Consider the following 24,249-nt stretch of genomic DNA (forward strand, 5'->3'; position numbering starts at 1 on the left):
AGGTGTACCAGGATACAATATAGCTAGTGGGGTGTATAGAGGTACCAGGATACAATATAACTAGGGGAATGTATAGGTGTACCAGGATACAATATAACTAGTGGGGTGTATAGGTGTACCAGGATACAATATAACTAGTGGAATGTATAGAGGTACCAGGATACAATATAACTAGTGGGGTGTATAGGTGTACCAGGATACAGTATAACTAGTGGGGTGTATAGGTGTACCAGGATACAGTATAACTAGTGGAATGTATAGGTGTACCAGGATACAGTATAACTAGTGGAGTGTATAGGTGTACCAGGATACAATATAACTAGTGGGGTGTATAGAGGTACCAGGATACAATATAACTAGGGGAATGTATAGGTGTACCAGGATACAATATAACTAGTGGGGTGTATAGGTGTACCAGGATACAGTATAACTAGTGGGGTGTATTGGTGTACCAGGATACAGTATAACTAGTGGAATGTATAGGTGTACCAGGATACAATATAACTAGTGGGGTGTATAGAGGTACCAGGATACAATATAACTAGTGGAATGTATAGGTGTACCAGGATACAATATAACTAGTGGAATGTATAGATGTACCAGGATACAGTATAACTAGTGGAATGTATAGAGGTACCAGGATACAATATAACTAGTGGGGTGTATAGGTGTACCAGGATACAATATAACTAGTGGAATGTATAGGTGTACCAGGATACAGTATAACTAGTGGGGTGTATAGAGGTACCAGGATACATTATAACTAGTGGAATGTATAGGTGTACCAGGATACAATATAACTAGTGGGGTGTATAGAGGTACCAGGATACAATATAACTAGTGGAATGTATAGGTGTACCAGGATACACTATAACTAGTGGAATGTATAGGTGTACCAGGATACAATATAACTAGTGGAATGTATAGATGTACCAGGATACAATATAACTAGTGGGGTGTATAGGTGTACCAGGATACAATATAACTAGTGGAATGTATAGGTGTACCAGGATACAGTATAACTAGTGGGATGTATAGAGGTACCAGGATACAATATAACTAGTGGAATGTATAGGTGTACCAGGATACAATATAACTAGTGGAATGTATAGATGTACCAGGATACAGTATAACTAGTGGAATGTATAGAGGTACCAGGATACAGTATAACGAGTGGAATGTATAGAGGTACCAGGATACAATATAACTAGTGGAATGTATAGGTGTACCAGGATACAGTATAACTAGTGGGGTGTATAGAGGTACCAGGATACAATATAACTAGTGGAATGTATAGGTGTACCAGGATACAATATAACTAGTGGAATGTATAGAGGTACCAGGATACAATATAACTAGTGGGGTGTATAGGTGTACCAGGATACAGTATAACTAGTGGAATGTATAGAGGTACCAGGATACACTATAACTAGTGGAATGTATAGGTGTACCAGGATACAATATAACTAGTGGAATGTATAGATGTACCAGGATACAATATAACTAGTGGGGTGTATAGGTGTACCAGGATACAATATAACTAGTGGAATGTATAGGTGTACCAGGATACAGTATAACTAGTGGAATGTATAGAGGTACCAGGATACAATATAACTAGTGGGGTGTATAGGTGTACCAGGATACAATATAACTAGTGGAATGTATAGGTGTACCAGGATACAGTATAACTAGTGGAATGTATAGAGGTACCAGGATACAATATAACTAGTGGGGTGTATAGGTGTACCAGGATACAGTATAACTAGTGGGGTGTATAGGTGTACCAGGATACAATATAACTAGTGGAATGTATAGGTGTACCAGGATACAATATAACTAGTGGAATGTATAGGTGTACCAGGATACAATATAACTAGTGGAATGTATAGGTGTACCAGGATACATTATAACTAGTGGAATGTATAGGTGTACCAGGATACAATATAACTAGTGAAATGTATAGGTGTACCAGGATACAATATAACTAGTGGGGTGTATAGGTGTACCAGGATACAATATAACTAGTGGGGTGTATAGAGCTACCAGGATACAATATAACTAGTGGAATGTATAGATGTACCAGGATACAGTATAACTAGTGGGGTGTATAGAGGTACCAGGATACAATATAACTAGTGGAATGTATAGGTGTACCAGGATACAATATAACTAGTGGAATGTATAGGTGTACCAGGATACAATATAACTAGTGGGGTGTATAGAGGTACCAGGATACAATATAACTAGTGGAATGTATAGGTGTACCAGGATACAATATAACTAGTGGAATGTATAGGTGTACCAGGATACAATATAACTAGTGGAATGTATAGATGTACCAGGATACAATATAACTAGTGGGGTGTATAGGTGTACCAGGATACAATATAACTAGTGGAATGTATAGATGTACCAGGATACAGTATAACTAGTGGAATGTATAGAGGTACCAGGATACAATATAACTAGTGGGGTGTATAGAGGTACCAGGATACAATATAACTAGGGGAATGTATAGGTGTACCAGGATACAATATAACTAGTGGGGTGTATAGGTGTACCAGGATACAGTATAACTAGTGGGGTGTATTGGTGTACCAGGATACAGTATAACTAGTGGAATGTATAGGTGTACCAGGATACAATATAACTAGTGGGGTGTATAGAGGTACCAGGATACAGTATAACTAGTGGAATGTATAGGTGTACCAGGATACAATGTAACTAGTGGAATGTATAGGTGTACCAGGATACAATATAACTAGTGGAATGTATAGATGTACCAGGATACAGTATAACTAGTGGAATGTATAGAGGTACCAGGATACAATATAACTAGTGGGGTGTATAGGTGTACCAGGATACAATATAACTAGTAGAATGTATAGGTGTACCAGGATACAGTATAACTAGTGGGGTGTATAGAGGTACCAGGATACATTATAACTAGTGGAATGTATAGGTGTACCAGGATACAATATAACTAGTGGGGTGTATAGAGGTACCAGGATACAGTATAACTAGTGGAATGTATAGGTGTACCAGGATACACTATAACTAGTGGAATGTATAGGTGTACCAGGATACAATATAACTAGTGGAATGTATAGATGTACCAGGATACAATATAACTAGTGGGGTGTATAGGTGTACCAGGATACAATATAACTAGTGGAATGTATAGGTGTACCAGGATACAGTATAACTAGTGGGATGTATAGAGGTACCAGGATACAATATAACTAGTGGAATGTATAGGTGTACCAGGATACAATATAACTAGTGGAATGTATAGATGTACCAGGATACAGTATAACTAGTGGAATGTATAGAGGTACCAGGATACAGTATAACGAGTGGAATGTATAGAGGTACCAGGATACAATATAACTAGTGGAATGTATAGGTGTACCAGGATACAGTATAACTAGTGGGGTGTATAGAGGTACCAGGATACAATATAACTAGTGGAATGTATAGGTGTACCAGGATACAATATAACTAGTGGAATGTATAGAGGTACCAGGATACAATATAACTAGTGGGGTGTATAGGTGTACCAGGATACAGTATAACTAGTGGAATGTATAGAGGTACCAGGATACACTATAACTAGTGGAATGTATAGGTGTACCAGGATACAATATAACTAGTGGAATGTATATATGTACCAGGATACAATATAACTAGTGGGGTGTATAGGTGTACCAGGATACAATATAACTAGTGGAATGTATAGGTGTACCAGGATACAGTATAACTAGTGGAATGTATAGAGGTACCAGGATACAATATAACTAGTGGGGTGTATAGGTGTACCAGGATACAATATAACTAGTGGAATGTATAGGTGTACCAGGATACAGTATAACTAGTGGAATGTATAGAGGTACCAGGATACAATATAACTAGTGGGGTGTATAGGTGTACCAGGATACAGTATAACTAGTGGGGTGTATAGGTGTACCAGGATACAATATAACTAGTGGAATGTATAGGTGTACCAGGATACAATATAACTAGTGGAATGTATAGGTGTACCAGGATACAATATAACTAGTGGAATGTATAGGTGTACCAGGATACATTATAACTAGTGGAATGTATAGGTGTACCAGGATACAATATAACTAGTGAAATGTATAGGTGTACCAGGATACAATATAACTAGTGGGGTGTATAGGTGTACCAGGATACAATATAACTAGTGGGGTGTATAGAGCTACCAGGATACAATATAACTAGTGGAATGTATAGATGTACCAGGATACAGTATAACTAGTGGGGTGTATAGAGGTACCAGGATACAATATAACTAGTGGAATGTATAGGTGTACCAGGATACAATATAACTAGTGGAATGTATAGATGTACCAGGATACAGTATAACTAGTGGAATGTATAGAGGTACCAGGATACAATATAACTAGTGGGGTGTATAGGTGTACCAGGATACAATATAACTAGTGGAATGTATAGGTGTACCAGGATACAGTATAACTAGTGGGGTGTATAGAGGTACCAGGATACAATATAACTAGTGGAATGTATAGGTGTACCAGGATACAATATAACTAGTGGAATGTATAGATGTACCAGGATACAGTATAACTAGTGGAATGTATAGAGGTACCAGGATACAATATAACTAGTGGAATGTATAGGTGTACCAGGATACAATATAACTAGTGGAATGTATAGATGTACCAGGATACAATATAACTAGTGGGGTGTATAGGTGTACCAGGATACAATATAACTAGTGGAATGTATAGGTGTACCAGGATACAGTATAACTAGTGGAATGTATAGAGGTACCAGGATACAATATAACTAGTGGGGTGTATAGGTGTACCAGGATACAATATAACTAGTGGAATGTATAGGTGTACCAGGATACAGTATAACTAGTGGAATGTATAGAGGTACCAGGATACAATATAACTAGTGGGGTGTATAGGTGTACCAGGATACAGTATAACTAGTGGGGTGTATAGGTGTACCAGGATACAATATAACTAGTGGGGTGTATAGGTGTACCAGGATACAATATAACTAGTGGAATGTATAGGTGTACCAGGATGCAATATAACTAGTGGAATGTATAGGTGTACCAGGATACAATATAACTAGTGGAATGTATAGGTGTACCAGGATACAATATAACTAGTGGAATGTATAGGTGTACCAGGATACAATATAACTAGTGGAATGTATAGGTGTACCAGGATACAATATAACTAGTGGAATGTATAGGTGTACCAGGATACAATATAACTAGTGGGGTGTATAGGTGTACCAGGATACAATATAACTAGTGGGGTGTATAGAGGTACCAGGATACAATATAACTAGTGAAATGTATAGGTGTACCAGGATGCAATATAACTAGTGGGGTGTATAGGTGTACCAGGATACAATATAACTAGTGGGGTGTATAGGTGTACCAGGATACAATATAACTAGTGGAATGCATAGGTGTACCAGGATACAATATAACTAGTGGAATGTATAGGTGTACCAGGATACAATATAACTAGTGGAATGTATAGGTGTACCAGGATACAATATAACTAGTGGAATGTAAAGGTGTACCAGGATACAATATAACTAGTGGAATGTATAGGTGTACCAGGATACAGTATAACTAGTGGAATGTATAGGTGTACCAGGATACAATATAATTAGTGGGGTGTATAGAGGTACCAGGATACAGTATAACTAGTGGAGTGTATAGGTGTACCAGGATACAATATAACTAGTGGGGTGTATAGGTGTACCAGGATACAATATAACTAGTGGAATGTATAGGTGTACCAGGATACAATATAACTAGTGGGGTGTATAGAGGTACCAGGATACAATATAACTAGTGGAATGTATAGATGTACCAGAATACAATATAACTAGTGGGGTGTATAGGTGTACCAGGATACAATATAACTAGTGGGGTGTATAGAGGTACCAGGATACAGTATAACTAGTGGGGTGTATAGGTGTACCAGGATACAATATAACTAGTGGGGTGTATAGGTGTACCAGGATACAATATAACTAGTGGAATGCATAGGTGTACCAGGATACAATATAACTAGTGGAATGTATAGGTGTACCAGGATACAATATAACTAGTGGAATGTATAGGTGTACCAGGATACAATATAACTAGTGGAATGTAAAGGTGTACCAGGATACAATATAACTAGTGGGGTGTATAGGTGTACCAGGATACAATATAACTAGTGGAATGTATAGGTGTACCAGGATACAATATAACTAGTGGGGTGTATAGAGGTACCAGGATACAATATAACTAGTGGAATGTATAGATGTACCAGGATACAATATAACTAGTGGGGTGTATAGGTGTACCAGGATACAATATAACTAGTGGGGTGTATAGAGGTACCAGGATACAGTATAACTAGTGGGGTGTATAGGTGTACCAGGATACAATATAACTAGTGGGGTGTATAGGTGTACCAGGATACAGTATAACTAGTGGAATGTATAGGTGTACCAGGATACAATATAACTAGTGGAATGTATAGGTGTACCAGGATACAGTATAACTAGTGGAATGTATAGGTGTACCAGGATACAATATAACTAGTGGAATGTATAGGTGTACCAGGATACAATATAACTAGTGGAATGTATAGGTGTACCAGGATACAGTATAACTAGTGGGGTGTATAGGTGTACCAGGATGCAATATAACAAGGCCGGTGTATAGGTGTACCAGGATACAATATAACTAGTGGAATGTATAGAGGTACCAGGATACAATATAACTAGTGGGGTGTATAGGTGTACCAGGATACAATATAACTAGTGGGGTGTATAGAGGTACCAGGATACAATATAACTAGTGGGGTGTATAGAGGTACCAGGATACAGTATAACTAGTGGAATGTATAGGTGTACCAGGATACAGTATAACTAGTGGGGTGTATAGAGGTACCAGGATACAGTATAACTAGTGGGGTGTATAGAGGTACCAGGATACAATATAACTAGTGGAATGTATAGATGTGCCAGGATACAATATAACTAGTGGAATGTATAGGTGTACCAGAATACAATATAACTAGTGGAATGTATAGGTGTACCAGGATACAATATAACTAGTGGAATGTAAAGGTGTACCAGGATACAATATAACTAGTGGAATGTATAGGTGTACCAGGATACAGTATAACTAGTGGAATGTATAGGTGTACCAGGATACAATATAATTAGTGGGGTGTATAGAGGTACCAGGATACAGTATAACTAGTGGAGTGTATAGGTGTACCAGGATACAATATAACTAGTGGGGTGTATAGGTGTACCAGGATACAATATAACTAGTGGAATGTATAGGTGTACCAGGATACAATATAACTAGTGGGGTGTATAGAGGTACCAGGATACAATATAACTAGTGGAATGTATAGATGTACCAGGATACAATATAACTAGTGGGGTGTATAGGTGTACCAGGATACAATATAACTAGTGGGGTGTATAGAGGTACCAGGATACAGTATAACTAGTGGGGTGTATAGGTGTACCAGGATACAATATAACTAGTGGGGTGTATAGGTGTACCAGGATACAGTATAACTAGTGGAATGTATAGGTGTACCAGGATACAATATAACTAGTGGAATGTATAGGTGTACCAGGATACAGTATAACTAGTGGAATGTATAGGTGTACCAGGATACAATATAACTAGTGGAATGTATAGGTGTACCAGGATACAATATAACTAGTGGAATGTATAGGTGTACCAGGATACAGTATAACTAGTGGGGTGTATAGGTGTACCAGGATGCAATATAACTAGTGGGGTGTATAGGTGTACCAGGATACAATATAACTAGTGGAATGTATAGAGGTACCAGGATACAATATAACTAGTGGGGTGTATAGGTGTACCAGGATACAATATAACTAGTGGGGTGTATAGAGGTACCAGGATACAATATAACTAGTGGGGTGTATAGAGGTACCAGGATACAGTATAACTAGTGGAATGTATAGGTGTACCAGGATGCAATATAACTAGTGGGGTGTATAGGTGTACCAGGATGCAATATAACTAGTGGGGTGTATAGAGGTACCAGGATACAGTATAACTAGTGGAATGTATAGGTGTACCAGGATACAGTATAACTAGTGGAATGTATAGGTGTACCAGGATGCAATATAACTAGTGGAGTGTATAGAGGTACCAGGATACAATATAACTAGTGGAATGTATAGATGTGCCAGGATACAATATAACTAGTGGAATGTATAGAGGTATCAGGATACAATGTAACCAGATCAGCCCCATATTACAGAAGGGAAGTCTGAGTTTTAAACTAATGCATTTCCTAATTCTGGGGTCTGTAAGGGGGGTGGGATATCCCACAGTGATCAAACCAATGTACGTTTGTGAAACAGAGGCATCTCAGAAAGTGACTGCTGAGCATGGGAAACACAATTCTGCAGCATGAACAAAGTGCACCCCAAAAAAAAATGGTGCCCACTTCCCGAGCAGCAGGAAGCACCAAATCCAGTTCTGATGAATCTTCTGCCCCTTGCGCACTACACAGGACACTGCACATAGTACACACTGCATTAGTACTGATAAATCTAGGCCATTGTGCATCTATATAGCAGGGAGTCTACATGGTATCAGAGAGTAGAGAGGACCCAGGTCTTCAGGGTGGGGATCACCTAGACTCCACTATATCAGATGTTACCTAAGGAGATGACTACACACTCCAGTCTATTAGAGAAGAAGATGGGTGTATCCGTGTACAGAGGAAGGAGACCACCTATAGTAGACTCTAAGGGGATCGTATAGACTGATATTTTAACGTATAGATAGGCATAAGGTAAAACTATACAACCTACCTGGGGAAGTTGAATGACACTGGGGTGTATCTGTGCACATTGAGAGCTTTAACTGGGAGGAGGAGGATCACACACTCCTCTATAAAAGGCAGAATTATTACAGATATGAATTTATGTTGATCCATAAGGAGTTAAGAAGGGAGCAGCAGCTGAGATCGCGTAGATCCCAGCACACACCTCAATCCAGACGAGTGATCCTCTAGTAACACTTGAGGGGGTGACCCTGCTACTTATGACCACCATCACCTCCCATTTCACCTTCCCATTAGCTACAAGGAGAAGTCTTTGATCCGGTTTGAGCAGAATGTCATTGCGTTACTATATCCCTGTGATATGTTCCCATAATTGACTGCTCCTCTCAAAGGATATCGATAACATATGACCAGGCAATCTCTATATATAGAGAAGGGATCGGCATCCTCTGCTTTCATACATTTGTTACATTTCAAGATAAATAAGTAATCAGCAATTCCCTATAATAGACCATTTGTCAATGCCCTGGAATTCCATATTAGTCTAATAAGTGCAGACATCCGCCCGGATAATTCCCTCGTATCTCATGAAATCAATGCTCCCCCTGAACTAAAAGCTTGCCTGCTACTTGTGTCATGTATAATGATTGATGAATTAGTACGACTGGTGCCAGAGATGTGGAAGAGGACCCACCATGAAAGCTTATTGATTCACATCTCACATGCAAATTTCTGACTAATTAAAATGCTTTGTGCTATTTTCAGTCAATATGAAAACTTTGTCTTTTCCCAACTCATTTTCTGTCAACTAAGTTTATTTAAGATCCAATTATGATGACATGCGTTTTCACGGTGTCAACTATATTTATCAAGATGATCCGCGGTGATGGATTTGGATCTGAGCAACATAATCGAAAATATAGGAATTTAGCTCAACTTCATTATAAACATTCTGTATGGTTCCTATTGTGCAATGAGACTGTTAGAGCACCTGCAATGTGTATCCACCTCTGACCCCTTCCCATATACATGTGTGTATATATATATATATATATATATATATATATATATATGCCAGCACCCCCTCTCTATTCATGCTCATTTTATTCTGTGTGTGCTGTATAAATAAAGAAATAGTAATTAGAGTTGAGAGAGTATACTTGTCTGAGCTTGATGCTCGTTCGAGTATTAGCGTACTCGAAATGGCTCATTGCTCGGACGAGTATTTCCCCTGCTCGAGATCGAGCATTTACTCAAGACAACACAGTGAAGAACAGTGAAAAATACAATGAAAACAGTGATCACAGGATCATTTAAGTAAAAAACACAGTGAAGAACACAGTGAAGAACACATTGCAGATGTTTCCGTACATCTGATAACTTATCCGAAGACATTGGTGCCGAACGTTGTTCTTCACAATAGTATGTGAAGAACATTATGTGTGAAGAACATATTGCAGATGTACGGAAACATCTGCAATGTGTTCTTCACGTATATTGTTCTTCACATACTATTGTGAAGAACACCGTTCGGCACGTGTGTCTTCGGATAAGTTATCAGATGTACGGAAACATCTGCAATGTGTTCTTCAGTGTTCTTCTTTCAATGTGTTCTTTCAATGAAAAATGCTCGAGTCTCCCATTGACTTCAATGAGGCTCGTTATTCGAGATGAGCACTCGAGCATCGGGAAAAGTTTGTCTCGAATAACGAGCACTTGAGCATTTTCGTGCTCGCTCATCTCTAATAATAATGTACTATTATTATAGGTGCTGTCCTTTAGTGCCGGCCTGTAGCCTGTTCTGTCGTTTTAAAGGAAATCTCCCATCAGAGTCCATACTGATAAACCAAGGACATTACTCATAGATCCAGGCACCGTGACTTTGGTTTCTTCTTATATTTGTGATCCATGGCCTTCTTCCTTCTAGTTTTTAAATTGAACTTAAAAAATGTAAATTATGCTAATGAACCAGAAGAGCTCTGGGTGCTGTTACAAAAGCCCCTCTATGCTGTAGCTTCACTGCATGTTACTCTGTGCAGGAGCACTTCCCCCTCCCATGGTGTGAGATTACCTTATGCTGAGGGAGGGAGCACATGGGGAACAATGTAATAGCCTGTGAAACTACAGCACGGAGGGACTCTGGTAACTCCCCTCATTAGCATAATGGTAAAAGTTGATTTTTAGAAGGAAGGAGGCCATGTATAACACATATAAGAAGATTCCCAGAGCCCCCGTGCCTGGATCTATGAGTAATGTCCCTGGTTTATGAGGATGGATTTTGATGAAAGATTTCCTTTAAATTGATGGGGGTCGGAAAAAGGCTGAAATTGGCAGGGATGGGGAGATCCATGTGGTTTTTGTTTCTACCAGAAGCCATAATAAATTTCCCCCCATGTGTCATTGTCTCTCTCCCCCTCCACGAGAAGGCATAACTTGTGCTGGTTTCCCAAGATGGAGAAGAGGAATCCTATGGACCACATAATATTAATGGGCTCTGGTGCAACCAAACTCTCTGCATCTCGTCAAGTAAGAGGGTAAAATGGTGAAAACCAGGGACCGCTAAGAAAATGGCAACGCGTATGGAGTATCCAAACCCACAGCATTAGATTGAGACAGGATGAAGCCTCACATCTGGTGATGACAACGAAGACAAAGGATCATCTGTGACCAAGTCAGAACCTCTCTCCTCCCAATATCTGCTGGAGAAGAGTCAGGAGAATCACACACGCATTACATGGTTGCTTGGATCTACTGCGGGTTTGGGAGGCACAAATATACTGTGTACTGTAATAGATCAATAGGGTTTCTGTTATACAATGTACATATCTGACATGACTCCATTAATAATGGAATTTATGATGTCTACATGAACAATGCATTGACCCTAGAAAAAGTGCAGCAGACCACAAACCTGAGACCAAAATGAATATGGAATTAACTTCTAAATCAATGGTTCCAATAGTCTATAAAGAGTCTGTCTCCAGTATTAACCCAAGTAGGAAACCTGGAGAGATGTTTAAACACCGTGAATTGTGTTACTGCAAACATCAACCCGGGTACAAGGAACTTTTATTATGGCATCTGCACCAGATAGACGGACATGGAGGAGGTGGCGGCACTGAGAACTGAACCTCCCATCAGGGATGAAGGAATTGTCCAATCATGAAGCTTCTATATAAGACATTACCTCTTGTCACTTACAGGTTCTGTAGGAACCCGAATAAGTGAAAATACTGCTAAAACATGGGCACAGCCAACAGTTGTACATGTTGAAATCTACTCAGTATACAAAGTCTATTTTCATTTAAGTTACATTCGTTAAAGTGGAAAAAAATTCACAAAACACAATGGGGGTCATTTACTAAGGGCCCGAGTCGCGGTTTCCCGACGTGTTACCCGAATATTTCTGATTTGTGCCGATTTTCCCTGAATTGCCCCGGGTTTTTTGGCACACGCGATCGGATTGTGATGCACCGGCTCCGGGATGCGCACGTCGGAAATCGGGGGGCGTGGCCGAACAAGAACCGGAGAAACCGCCGCATTTAAAAAAAAAAGTGTCGCTGGACGCGCGCTTACCTTCACCAGGAATAGGATCGTGAACTCCAGCGGACCTCGGCGGACTTCAGCGCAGCAGCGACACCTGGTGGACGTCGGAGGAACTGCCTTAGTGAATCGCCGGAAGACCCGAATCCACCGCAGAGAAAGCGCCACTGGATCGTGAATAGACCGGGTAAGTAAATCTGCCCCAATGAGGCACATTTACTAAGGGTCCGCCTTGGCGCATTTTTTGTCAGGTTTCCAGACTATTTCAGCATTTAAGTGGGGTTTTTGGTGCACGCGATCGGATTTTGGTGCAAGCGCGCCAACTTGCATGCGACACAAATCGGGGGCATGGCCGACGGACAACCCAACTGATTCAGACTAAGCGCGGGATTTACAATTCAATGTGTCGCAAGACAATGCACTCACATACACCAGGAAGAAGAAGGTGAACTCCAGTGGACCTCAGCGAAGCGACACATGCAGGAAAATGGACACACGATCTTGAAGAATCGCGCCGGACTTCATCCTCATCAGAGAACGCACATCGGGGATCACTACAGGACCAGGTAAGTAAATGTGCCCCATTGTATAAACTTTATTTAGTTTTATTCCATTCTGTAATTGCCGCAATAATCTAGTATACTGGTGTAAAATCCATGGAGAGAGACATCACCATGTCAATAGACCATGGATAGATTCATATCAATGATCATAGGTGAGTCAGGTCCAAGCACAATTTCCACTCTAAGTCATGATGCTGAGATATTTCTATAAGAACTGAGATTACAAATATGCAAACTATGGAATATAATCAGTTCTCAAGCACCAGAAATCTAAGAAATCGATAGAGATGAAAAAATATTGACATCTAGGAATTGGAGATGGAGAAGGCTTTGAAGTGCATAATTGACCCAACTTTCCGTAATTGACCACTCAAAGAAAAAAAAAGAAGAGTGAAGATTGGTTGTAGATATATGAGAAGTAGAACAAGATCTTCAGAAACGACTCATGTGAGAAGAGAAAGTAGAAGAGGACCAGCAACGGGATGGTCAAAACCATCATAGAATGGTGGACATCTCATCGGGAAGTCAAAGACCCGAAGGAGCTTTGGTGAAATACAAATAATTTGGTTCACAGTAAGTTTAAGGCAGAATCTACAAGGAATAAGATGATGAAGATGATGAAGCAAAAGAAGAATAAGATAAGATAAGAATAAGATAAAAAAAAGAACTAAAAGAATAAGATAAAGAAACAATTAATAGAAGGAGAAGATAACAAGGACAAAAAACCTGAACAGGAAATGGAAAGTCAATAGAGAAAATTGTATAAAGAGCTGAGTGAACAAGAAGATAAGTGCAGGTAGAAGGGCAAAGAAGATGAAGAAGATGAAGAAGGTGAAGGGTCATAGTAGGAGGAAGCGCAAATAAAGAAAATGGAGGAGAGAAAAAATATAGAGAAGACTAATAAAGAAGAGAAAGAAAAGCCATGAAAACGTGATGTCTCTCTAGAAGGTCCAATAATTTATACACATTTGGGACAATTTATCAGGCTCTGTTCGCTACAATTCTGGAACCAAAGAGCATCAAAATAAAATAATAGATCTACTGCATGGTAGTAGACCGGTGGTAAAGTGGCTGTGAGTCTCCACATACCGGACCCTACACTCCATCATGTATGAGGGTGTCATGGAAAGAGGACTCCCCTACTAGAACAAACCTATAGACATGAGCTATTTGACCTAGATTATGTGTTTCAGGTCTCAACAACCAGGAATACAAGAGCCCCTCATGGACCCTTGATGGTCCTTCAACACTCCTTCAGAGCTAAAACCTGACAGAAGGGACACCTCTTGTTTCCCAGATTTGTACTGTAAAGGTCAAACCATCAAAAAAAAACTGATTTGTGGGAGGCCCCCAATTTTCTTACAGTCCAGTGGCTACAAGACTCTTAGAAGGAGTAGCAGCTCGTCTGCAGCTCTGTCACATGATCACCAGTGGGTGGAGCCTCTGGCATGGCGCTGGTGTTAGGGGCAGTGCCGGGAATGAGACCTCCAAGATCTAATATTGATGACCCATCCCGAGGACAATCCTTATAAACCTCTATCACAGAAGCCTTTGTCATTGCCATATAAAGTAACGCAGCTTCCAGCCAATGGATTCTGTTGGGTGTCGTTGATGTCCACCATTCCAGAAATCCATCATTCCATTGTTCCCCTTCTACAATAGAGCAAATAATGGAAATAATAGCACAAGTGTGAACAACCCCCTTCTATTATGTCTGTTGTTTTACACAGAGTATAATGTTCCCCGAGTTATTAGCCAATCAGAGGACTATTTCCTACACGTAGACCAGGAATTTGTTCCTTCTATTACGTCTGTTGTGTTATACAAAGTATCCTGTGTAATGTTCCCCGAATTATGAGCCAATCAGAAGACTATTTTCTACATGTAGATGAGGAATTTTTTCCTTCTATTATGTCTGTTGTGTTATACAGAGTATAATGGGGCAGATTTACTTACCCGGCCCGTTCGCAATCCAGCAGCGCGGACGGGATTTATGATGGTAGTTCCTCCGCCGTCCACCAGGTGGCGCTGCTGCGCTGAAGTCCGCTGGAATGCCTCGAAATACACCGGCCTATCCTGGATGAAGGCGAGTGAAATTTTTGCGACACAATTTTTTTTAAAAATGCGGCGGTTTTTCCGAATCCGCCGGGTTTTCGTTAGGCCACGCCCCCAATTTCCGATGCGCCACAATCCGATCGCGTGCGGCAAAATACCGTGGGCAATTCAGGTACAATCGGCGCAAATCGGAATTATTCGGGTAACACGTTGGGAAAACGCGAATCGGGCCCTTAGTAAATGACCCCCAATGTGTAATGTTCCCCTAGTTATCAGCCAATCAGAGGACTATTTCCTACATGTAGATGAGGAATTTGTTCCTTCTATTACGTCTGTTGTGTTATACAGAGTATAATGTTCCCCGAGTTATCAGCCAATCAGAGGACTGTTTCCTACACGTAGACCAGGAATTTGTTCCTTCTATTACGTCTGTTGTGTTATACAAAGTATCCTGTGTAATGTTCCCCGAATTATGAGCCAATCAGAAGACTATTTTTTACACGTAGATGAGGAATTTGTTCCTTCTATTACGTCTGTTGTGTTACACAGAGTATAATGTTCACCTAGTTATCAGCCAATCAGAGGACTATTTCCTACATGTCGATGAGGAATTTGTTCCTTCTATTACGTCTGTTGTGTTATATAGAGTATAATGTTCGCCGAGTTATCAGCCAATCAGAGGACTGTTTCCTACTTGTAGATGAGGTATTTGTTCCTTCTATTACGTCTGTTGTGTTATACAGAGTATAATGTTCCCCGAGTTATCAGCCAATCAGAGGACTGTTTCCTACGTGTAGACGAGGAATTTGTTCCTTCTATTATGTCTGTTGTGTTATATAGAGTATAATGTTCGCCGAGTTATCAGCCAATCAGAGGACTGTTTCCTACGTGTAGACGAGGAATTTGTTCCTTCTATTACGTCTGTTGTGTTATACAGAGTATAATGTTCCCCGAGTTATCAGCCAATCAGAGGACTATTTCCTAAACATAGACGAGGAATTTTTTTTAATAAAAATGTAAATTTTTCACTTTCTGGTTAAATGAAATTAGGATGAAAATAAACTTAGAGAGGAATGGAAGATAGTGATAGATGCCGGCGATGTGCGAGGTTTGTCCTGGGACTATAAACAATTCATCAGATGATTGGCTCTTATTATTCCGGAGATTTCTGCAGAATAAAGAGTTTGCCTTATTGCTTTATGGATTCCCCCCCCCCCCCCCCAGACGCTTCCCTTCAATATCGTGATGAAGCGTCACCCGTGTTGTAGCAGCTATTAGCACCCGGACAGGAGAAGATTTTCTCTACATCAAAGTATCTCATCTTTGTGACCTGGATTATTTCTTTATGTGATTGTAGATGTATTCATTCATGTTTCTGCCTTGGATGAAGATGTAATAATCTCATAATCTCATATAATCACAACTAAAGTTTTTTCATATTTAATGGTAAAGGATTTTTTCTTTATTGTATCACCAAAAAAAAAGAACATGGGAGAAATTGAAAACCAAAATTCTAATATCTCCCCTGGAAATTTATCACGTTTGGGTTTTTCTTTTAATACATAAAAGAATAATTTTGATTTTTAAGTGACCTAAAATTTGTAACAATTTATTTGTAGAAAAGGACAAAATCAAAACAGTCATATGGAACAATAGGAGGGAGGTCCTTGCTCACAAGAGCTTACAGTCTATGAGGATAAAGGGAGGGCACAGGAGCTTACAGTCTATGAGGATGGGGGGGTGACACAAGAGCTTACAGTCTATGAGGATGAGGGGGGACACAAGAGCTTACAGTCTATGAGGATGAGGGGGTGACACAAGAGCTTACAGTCTATGAGGATGAGGGGGTGACACAAGAGCTTACAGTCTATGAGGATGAGGGGGTGACACAAGAGCTTACAGTCTACGAGGATGAGGGGGTGACACAAGAGCTTACAGTCTATGAGGATGAGGGGATGACACAAGAGCTTACAGTCTATGAGGATGAGGGGGACACAAGAGCTTACAGTCTATGAGGATGAGAGGGACACAAGAGCTTACATTCTATGAGGATGAGGGGGGACACAGGAGCTTACAGTCTATGAGGATGGGGGGTGACACAAGAGCTTACAGTCTATGAAGATGAGGGTGTGACACAAGAGCTTACAGTCTACGAGGATGAGGGGGACACAAGAGCTTGCAGTCTATGAGGATGAGGGGGTGACACAAGAGCTTACAGTCTATGAGAATGAGGGGGTGACACAAGAGCTTACAGTCTATGAGGATGAGGGGGACACAAGAGCTTGCAGTCTATGAGGATGAGGGGGTGACACAAGAGCTTACAGTCTATGAGGATGAAGGGGGGACACAAGAGCTTACAGTCTATGAGGATGAAGGGGGACACAAGAGCTTACAGTCTATGAGAATGAGGCGGTATCACAAGAGCTTACAGTCTATGAGGATGAAGGGGGTGACACAAGAGCTCACAGTCTATGAGGATGAAGGGGTGACACAAGAGCTTACAGTCTATGAGGATGAAGGGGGGACACAAGAGCTTACAGTCTATGAGGATGAAGGGGGACACAAGAGCTTACAGTCTATGAGAATGAGGCGGTATCACAAGAGCTTACAGTCTATGAGGATGAAGGGGGTGACACAAGAGCTCACAGTCTATGAGGATGAAGGGGGGATACTAGAGGTTGTATAATGGTCCAGACATTCTTTTAAAGGGAACAGTATAAAATAATTTAATAAATAAAAATTCTGCTGCTTGAACCAGCCATCAGCCACATCTTATATACAAAGTCCAAGGTGAAAGCGACTGTGGAGAAGCTTGGAGCTTGGTGTATATCTGGTGTTTGCAGGATAACAAACGGGAGGAGGACACTGGATGGATTAGTAAGGGGAGAGTTAACTTTTCATGTAGTTAGTGAGTGTGATAGATCTGCCTAAACAAATAGTTTTTTACATCATATTTGAAACTTTGGAGGTTGGTTTATTAGTCTGATAGTCCGGGGAAGGGTATTCCAGAGAATTGGTGCAGCTCGGAAGAAGTCCTGGAGACGTGAGTGAGAGATTTGAATTAAGATAGAGATTAGTGTAATATCACTGGAACCAACAAAAGAGAGGATACATATGATGGACTAAGGTAATATCAAAAAAACTTTATTAATACATAAACACAGTAACAACAAAACCACATAATAAAAAACACTTAAAAAGTGCACTATGCAAGGTGTACTTGACCTCCCAGGACCAGTGTGTCCTGGGCTCCCCAGCCCCAAGCCGACCAAGTCAAAACGACAAATGTGTGATGCAGGACAATGAGGGGAGTACTAAATACAGCTGAATAACATCAAATTGCAACAGGCAATATGTGCATACATAAAGTGACCGGTGCAAAAAATAAATGAACCCAACAGTCCTGTATATAGTAGCCTAAATGCCTGAAGTATACGGTACCTAATGTGGATCCATATGGTAAGGTGAGAGAGGCAGAAAGGCAAGGTCGGAGTGGGGAGGAGGAGAGAGGAGCGAACCCCACGCGTATCTTCACCTGCTCCAGTGACTTCCTCAGGGGTGTGTGGCTCAATACTGTCGTGGTCCTGTTTATATGGGGTCCCCCCGCCCATAGGAACAATCCCCGCCCCCACACAAACATATGCTCAAAACCCTATTACCTGCTAATTTGACAGCTGCAGATGGCATGTGGTGGAATGGATCACGCATATGCGGAAGTGATCTAGATCATGTGACCAGTCAGCTGCAGGAAGTGATCTAGATCATGTGACCAGTCACATGATCGTAGTTTACTCAGATGAAAACAAAGACGGATAAATGCGCCTGCGCTGAGAAATGGTGTCACCTGCATCGCCGATTCAAGATAAGTATATGATACAGTGAAGCAAGGATCATGTTTTTGCCACAAAGGACCAAGATGTGTGTGAGATTGTAATAATAGAGTACAGACCAATCACATAGTAAGCGTTTGTTCAAATGAATGCAAATACGAATAATACCACCTATATTGCAGATTCTAAATATGTATAAAGAATAATGGTGTAATAAAAGAGAACAGAGAAAGTCAGAGTCCTAAAATACGGAAAGTACACTCTTTTTTACGGAAAGAATCGAAAGCGATCACCAGACACCGGTCACATGATCGGGGTCTACTCAGATGAGAACAAGGACGGGTAAATGCGCTTGCGCTGAGAAATGATATCACCTGCATCGCCGATTCTAGGTGAGTATACAGTGAAACAAGGATCATGTTTTCATCAAAAAAGACCAAAAACTAAGAAAAAAAAAAAAAAAAAAAATTATTATAAATATATACAGTAATGGAATATAGACCAATCACATGGTGAGAGTCGTGAGCGACGCATGATTACTGAGTGAGACATTATGACCAAATATTACACAAAAAAATATATATAGACGATGATCATAAAGAATAACTATATTCCAACCAAGGGGTACGATGGCCAGTGCATCTGTAACCCTCCTTTTAGGCAGCGGAATATCGACTCAGTGAAGTTGTGCAATAAACAGGTGATTATGATACAAATCAAAGCCGTGCCAAATCTGTGTATACCGACGGTTTTATGAAAGTCTGATCCTATAATAGAAAACCCAAACAGTAGAAACGACAAGATATTATGGAATACAGAAGAGCGTGAGTTATCTGCAGGCGGAATGCCCAATGTTATGCAGCCAAGTGGCGAACTTGGGAAAAAAAAATAAATATATATATATATATATATATATGTCCATAATGAAGGTATTACAGCAGGTAATGTACGAAGATGAAATTATGTCTTAGAGCAGAAAAACAGGTAAGGTGTGGGCGGGGACTACCCCCACGGGCAGGAGGACCACCAAAAACAAAAAAGATATAGTAAAATAGGGTAACAACTCATGCAGACTAACACGTAGGCGTAGCCCAACGCTATCCAGGTCGGGGCTCGAAGGGGTCACCGCATGGTCACCATGGTAGGGCAAAAGGCGTCCAAGGGTAGAACCTCACGTACTGGTAGGTGATGTCCATGGTTAATGTATCCTGTAAAAACTTCCGGAGGGAGAGGCTTGTGGCAAAACAAAGTTAACAGGAAAACACAGACTTTAGGCATGTTTTTGGTGGTCCTCCTGCCCGTGGGGGTAGTCCCCGCCCACACCTTACCTGTTTTTCTGCTCTAAGACATAATTTCATCTTCGTACATTACCTGCTGTGATACCTTCATTATGGACATATATATATATATATATATATATTTTTTTTTTTTCCCAAGTTCGCCACTTGGCTGCATAACATTGGGCATTCCGCCTGCAGATAACTCACGCTCTTCTGTATTCCATAATATCTTGTCGTTTCTACTGTTTGGGTTTTCTATTATAGGATCAGACTTTCATAAAACCGTCGGTATACACAGATTTGGCACGGCTTTGATTTGTATCATAATCACCTGTTTATTGCACAACTTCACTGAGTCGATATTCCGCCGCCTAAAAGGAGGGTTACAGATGCACTGGCCATCGTACCCCTCTGTTGGAATACTGCTTGGGCCTTCTATTATAAGACCATACTTTCATAAAACTGCTGGTGTTCATAGGTTTGGCACGGCTTTGATTTGTACCATTATCACCTGTTTATTGCACAACTTCACTGAGTCGGGACTCTACCACCTAAAAGGAGGGTTACAGATGCACTGGCCATCGTACCCCTTGGTTGGAATATAGTTATTGTTTATGATCATCGTCTATATATATTTTTTTGTGTAATATTTGGTCATAATGTCTCACTCAGTAATCATGCGTCGCTCACGACTCTCACCATGTGATTGGTCTATATTCCATTACTGTATATATTTATAATAATTTTTTTTTTTTTTTTAATAAATTTTTAATTTTTTTTTTTTCCTTAGTTTTTGGTCTTTTTTGATGAAAACATGATCCTTGTTTCACTGTATACTCACCTAGAATCGGCGATGCAGGTGATATCATTTCTCAGCGCAAGCGCATTTACCCGTCCTTGTTCTCATCTGAGTAGACCCCGATCATGTGACCGGTGTCTGGTGATCGCTTTCGATTCTTTCCGTAAAAAAGAGTGTACTTTTCGTATTTTAGGACTCTGACTTTCTCTGTTCTCTTTTATTACACCATTATTCTTTATACATATTTAGAATCTGCAATATAGGTGGTATTATTCGTATTTGCGTTCATTTGAACAAACGCTTACTATGTGATTGGTCTGTACTCTATTATTACAATCTCACACACATCTTGGTCCTTTGTGGCAAAAACATGATCCTTGCTTCACTGTATCATATACTTATATTGAATCGGCGATGCAGGTGACACCATTTCTCAGCGCAGGCGCATTTATCCGTCTTTGTTTTCATCTGAGTAAACTACGATCATGTGACTGGTCACATGATCTAGATCACTTCCTGCAGCTGACTGGTCACATGATCTAGATCACTTCCGCATATGCGTGATCCATTCCACCACATGCCATCTGCAGCTGTCAAATTAGCAGGTAATAGGGTTTTGAGCATATGTTTGTGTGGGGGCGGGGATTGTTCCTATGGGCGGGGGGACCCCATATAAACAGGACCACGACAGTATTGAGCCACACACCCCTGAGGAAGTCACTGGAGCAAGTGAAGATACGCGTGGGGTTCGCTCCTCTCTCCTCCTCCCCACTCCGACCTTGCCTTTCTGCCTCTCTCACCTTACCATATGGATCCACATTAGGTACCGTATACTTCAGGCATTTAGGCTACTATATACTGGACTGTTGGGTTCATTTATTTTTTGCACCGGTCACTTTATGTATGTACATATTGCCTGTTGCAATTTGATGTTATTCAGCTGTATTTAGTACTCCCCTCATTGTCCTGCATCACACATTTGTCGTTTTGACTTGGTCGGCTTGGGGCTGGGGAGCCCAGGACACACTGGTCCTGGGAGGTCAAGTACACCTTGCATGGTGCACTTTTTAAGTGTTTTTTTATTATGTGGTTTTGTTGTTACTGTGTTTATGTATTAATAAGGTTTTTTTGATATTACCTTAGTCCATCATACGTATCCTCTCTTTTGTTCTTTTGTTGGTTACATGCTCTCCCAGGATACGTGGACTTATTTGTAATCTTTATACATTGGTAGTGCCTGTCCTATTCTTTGTTTGGTTGTAATATCACTGGGAGATTGAAGAGCACGGGATGGGTGATAGACTGAGATGAGAGAAGAGAGATAGGGAGGTGCAGCATTATGCAGAGCTTTGAGGATGAGTGTGATTATTTTAAACTGAATTTGGAAGGAGATAAGCAACCAGTGCAGTGACTGGCACGGACTGGAGGCATCCGTGTAGTGTTTGGTCTGAAAGACGATCCTGGCTGCTGCATTAAGAATAGATTGTAGGGGAGAGAGTTTAGTGAGTGGAAGATGATTAGTGAGAGTTACAGTAGTCTAGACGAGAGTGAAACAGCGCAACATTTAGCATTTTAGAGGTTTAAATTGTAAGAAATGGGCAAATTCTGAATGTTCCTGAATGGAGCAGGCAGTTCAGTCCATGAAGTTCACCCCTGGCCCAACATATTTAAGAGGCGGATTAAGACTGCCCTGGGCCTGGGCAGTATGGATAATATTCCCCCCTATAATCACTTCCTACATCTAGTACTAGAATCAGCATTTCGGGGAATGAAGGGTATATTACTTCTGCTGCTGTCAATCTGAAGTTTGGCTCTTGTGTACATGCGTACTGAGATCAGGAACAGGTATATACAGATTTTTAGGGTAAAGGTGTCCTAAAAGGGGTTAATTTTTTTTAGTTGTCCTGAAAGTTGTTTTAAATTTTTTTTTTTTTTGTTGTCTCTAGATACAACGCGTTTCGGGACTCTAAGGTCCTTTTTCTAAGTACAATTAAAGACTCCCACACTTTCCAACAGATGGAGAGTGCGACTATCAGCATATACAAAAAGGTCTGATGTGATCTCTTTGAGGACTCCCTTGAAAATGAGGAATATTGACTTCTTGTTTACATGTGTATTCAGAGAAAGAATAGATGTAAAGGTGTAGGAGGGAATGAGGGCGCACACCTCGAATAGTTGTCCTAAAAGGGGTTCATTTTATTTAGTTGTTCCTGGATACAACGCATTTTGGGACCCTAAGGTCCCTTTTTCAAGTACAATCAGAGATTCCCGCACTCTCCCTAAGTCTCTAAATGTACTTGCATTACAGCCCCGAAACGCGTTGTATCCAGACATTTGTGTTAGTTGTAACAGCAGGACTGTGAATTTAGATTCCAGACTTGTTGCTTCTCCAAGTGCATTGGGGGGGGGCTCATTGGGGCTCATTTACTAAGGGTCCGAATGCCACACTTTCATCGGGTATCCCGAATATTTCAGTTTTGCGGTGAATTGCCCTGGGATTCTGGCGCACGCGATCGGATTGTGGTGCATCGGCGCCGGCTTTCTCGCAGTAGAAATCGGGGGGCGTGGACGCCGGACAACGCGACTGATTAGGAAAAACCGAGGGATTTAAAAAACTATTTGTGTCGCAAGATCAGCACTAACATGCACCGGGAAGAAGAAGGTGAACTCTGGCGGACCTCGACGCAGCAGCGACACCTGGTGAATATCGGGCGCACGATCTTAGTCTGAATCCTCGTCGAACAACGCAACAATGGGGCAGATTTACTTACCCGGTGCATTCGCGATCCTGCGGCGCGTTCTCTGCAGTGGATTCGGGTCTTCCGGCGATTCACTAAGGCAGTTCCTCCAACGTCCACCAGGTGTCGCTGCTGCGCTGAAGTCCACCGAGGTCTGCCGGAGTTCACGATCCTATTCTTGGTGAAGGTAAGCGCGTGTCCAGTGACACTTTTTTTTTAAAAAATGCAGCGATTTCTCCGAATCCGTCGGGTTTTCGTTCGGCCACGGCCCCCGATTTACGTCGCGTGCAAGCCGGCGCCGATGCGCTTACAATCCGATCGCGTGCGCCAAAATCCCTGGGCAATTCAGGGAAAATCGGTGCAAATCGGAAATATTCGGGTTACACGTCGAGAAAACGTCTTAGTAAATGACCCCCAATGTCTCTTAAGAGATGTACAGTCTACAGTAATATCTACAACCAGCAAATAAAACTTCAGATGTAACAAAGTTCCACTTTCCTGCTTTTATTTGATCACATTGACGTCTGCCGCATCTGTTCTTGTTTTCTCCGTAAGAAACGTCCCTGAGCGATTTCTT

The sequence above is a fragment of the Engystomops pustulosus genome, chromosome 9 (genome assembly GCF_040894005.1).
Source record: "Engystomops pustulosus chromosome 9, aEngPut4.maternal, whole genome shotgun sequence".
NCBI lineage: Eukaryota > Metazoa > Chordata > Amphibia > Anura > Leptodactylidae > Engystomops > Engystomops pustulosus.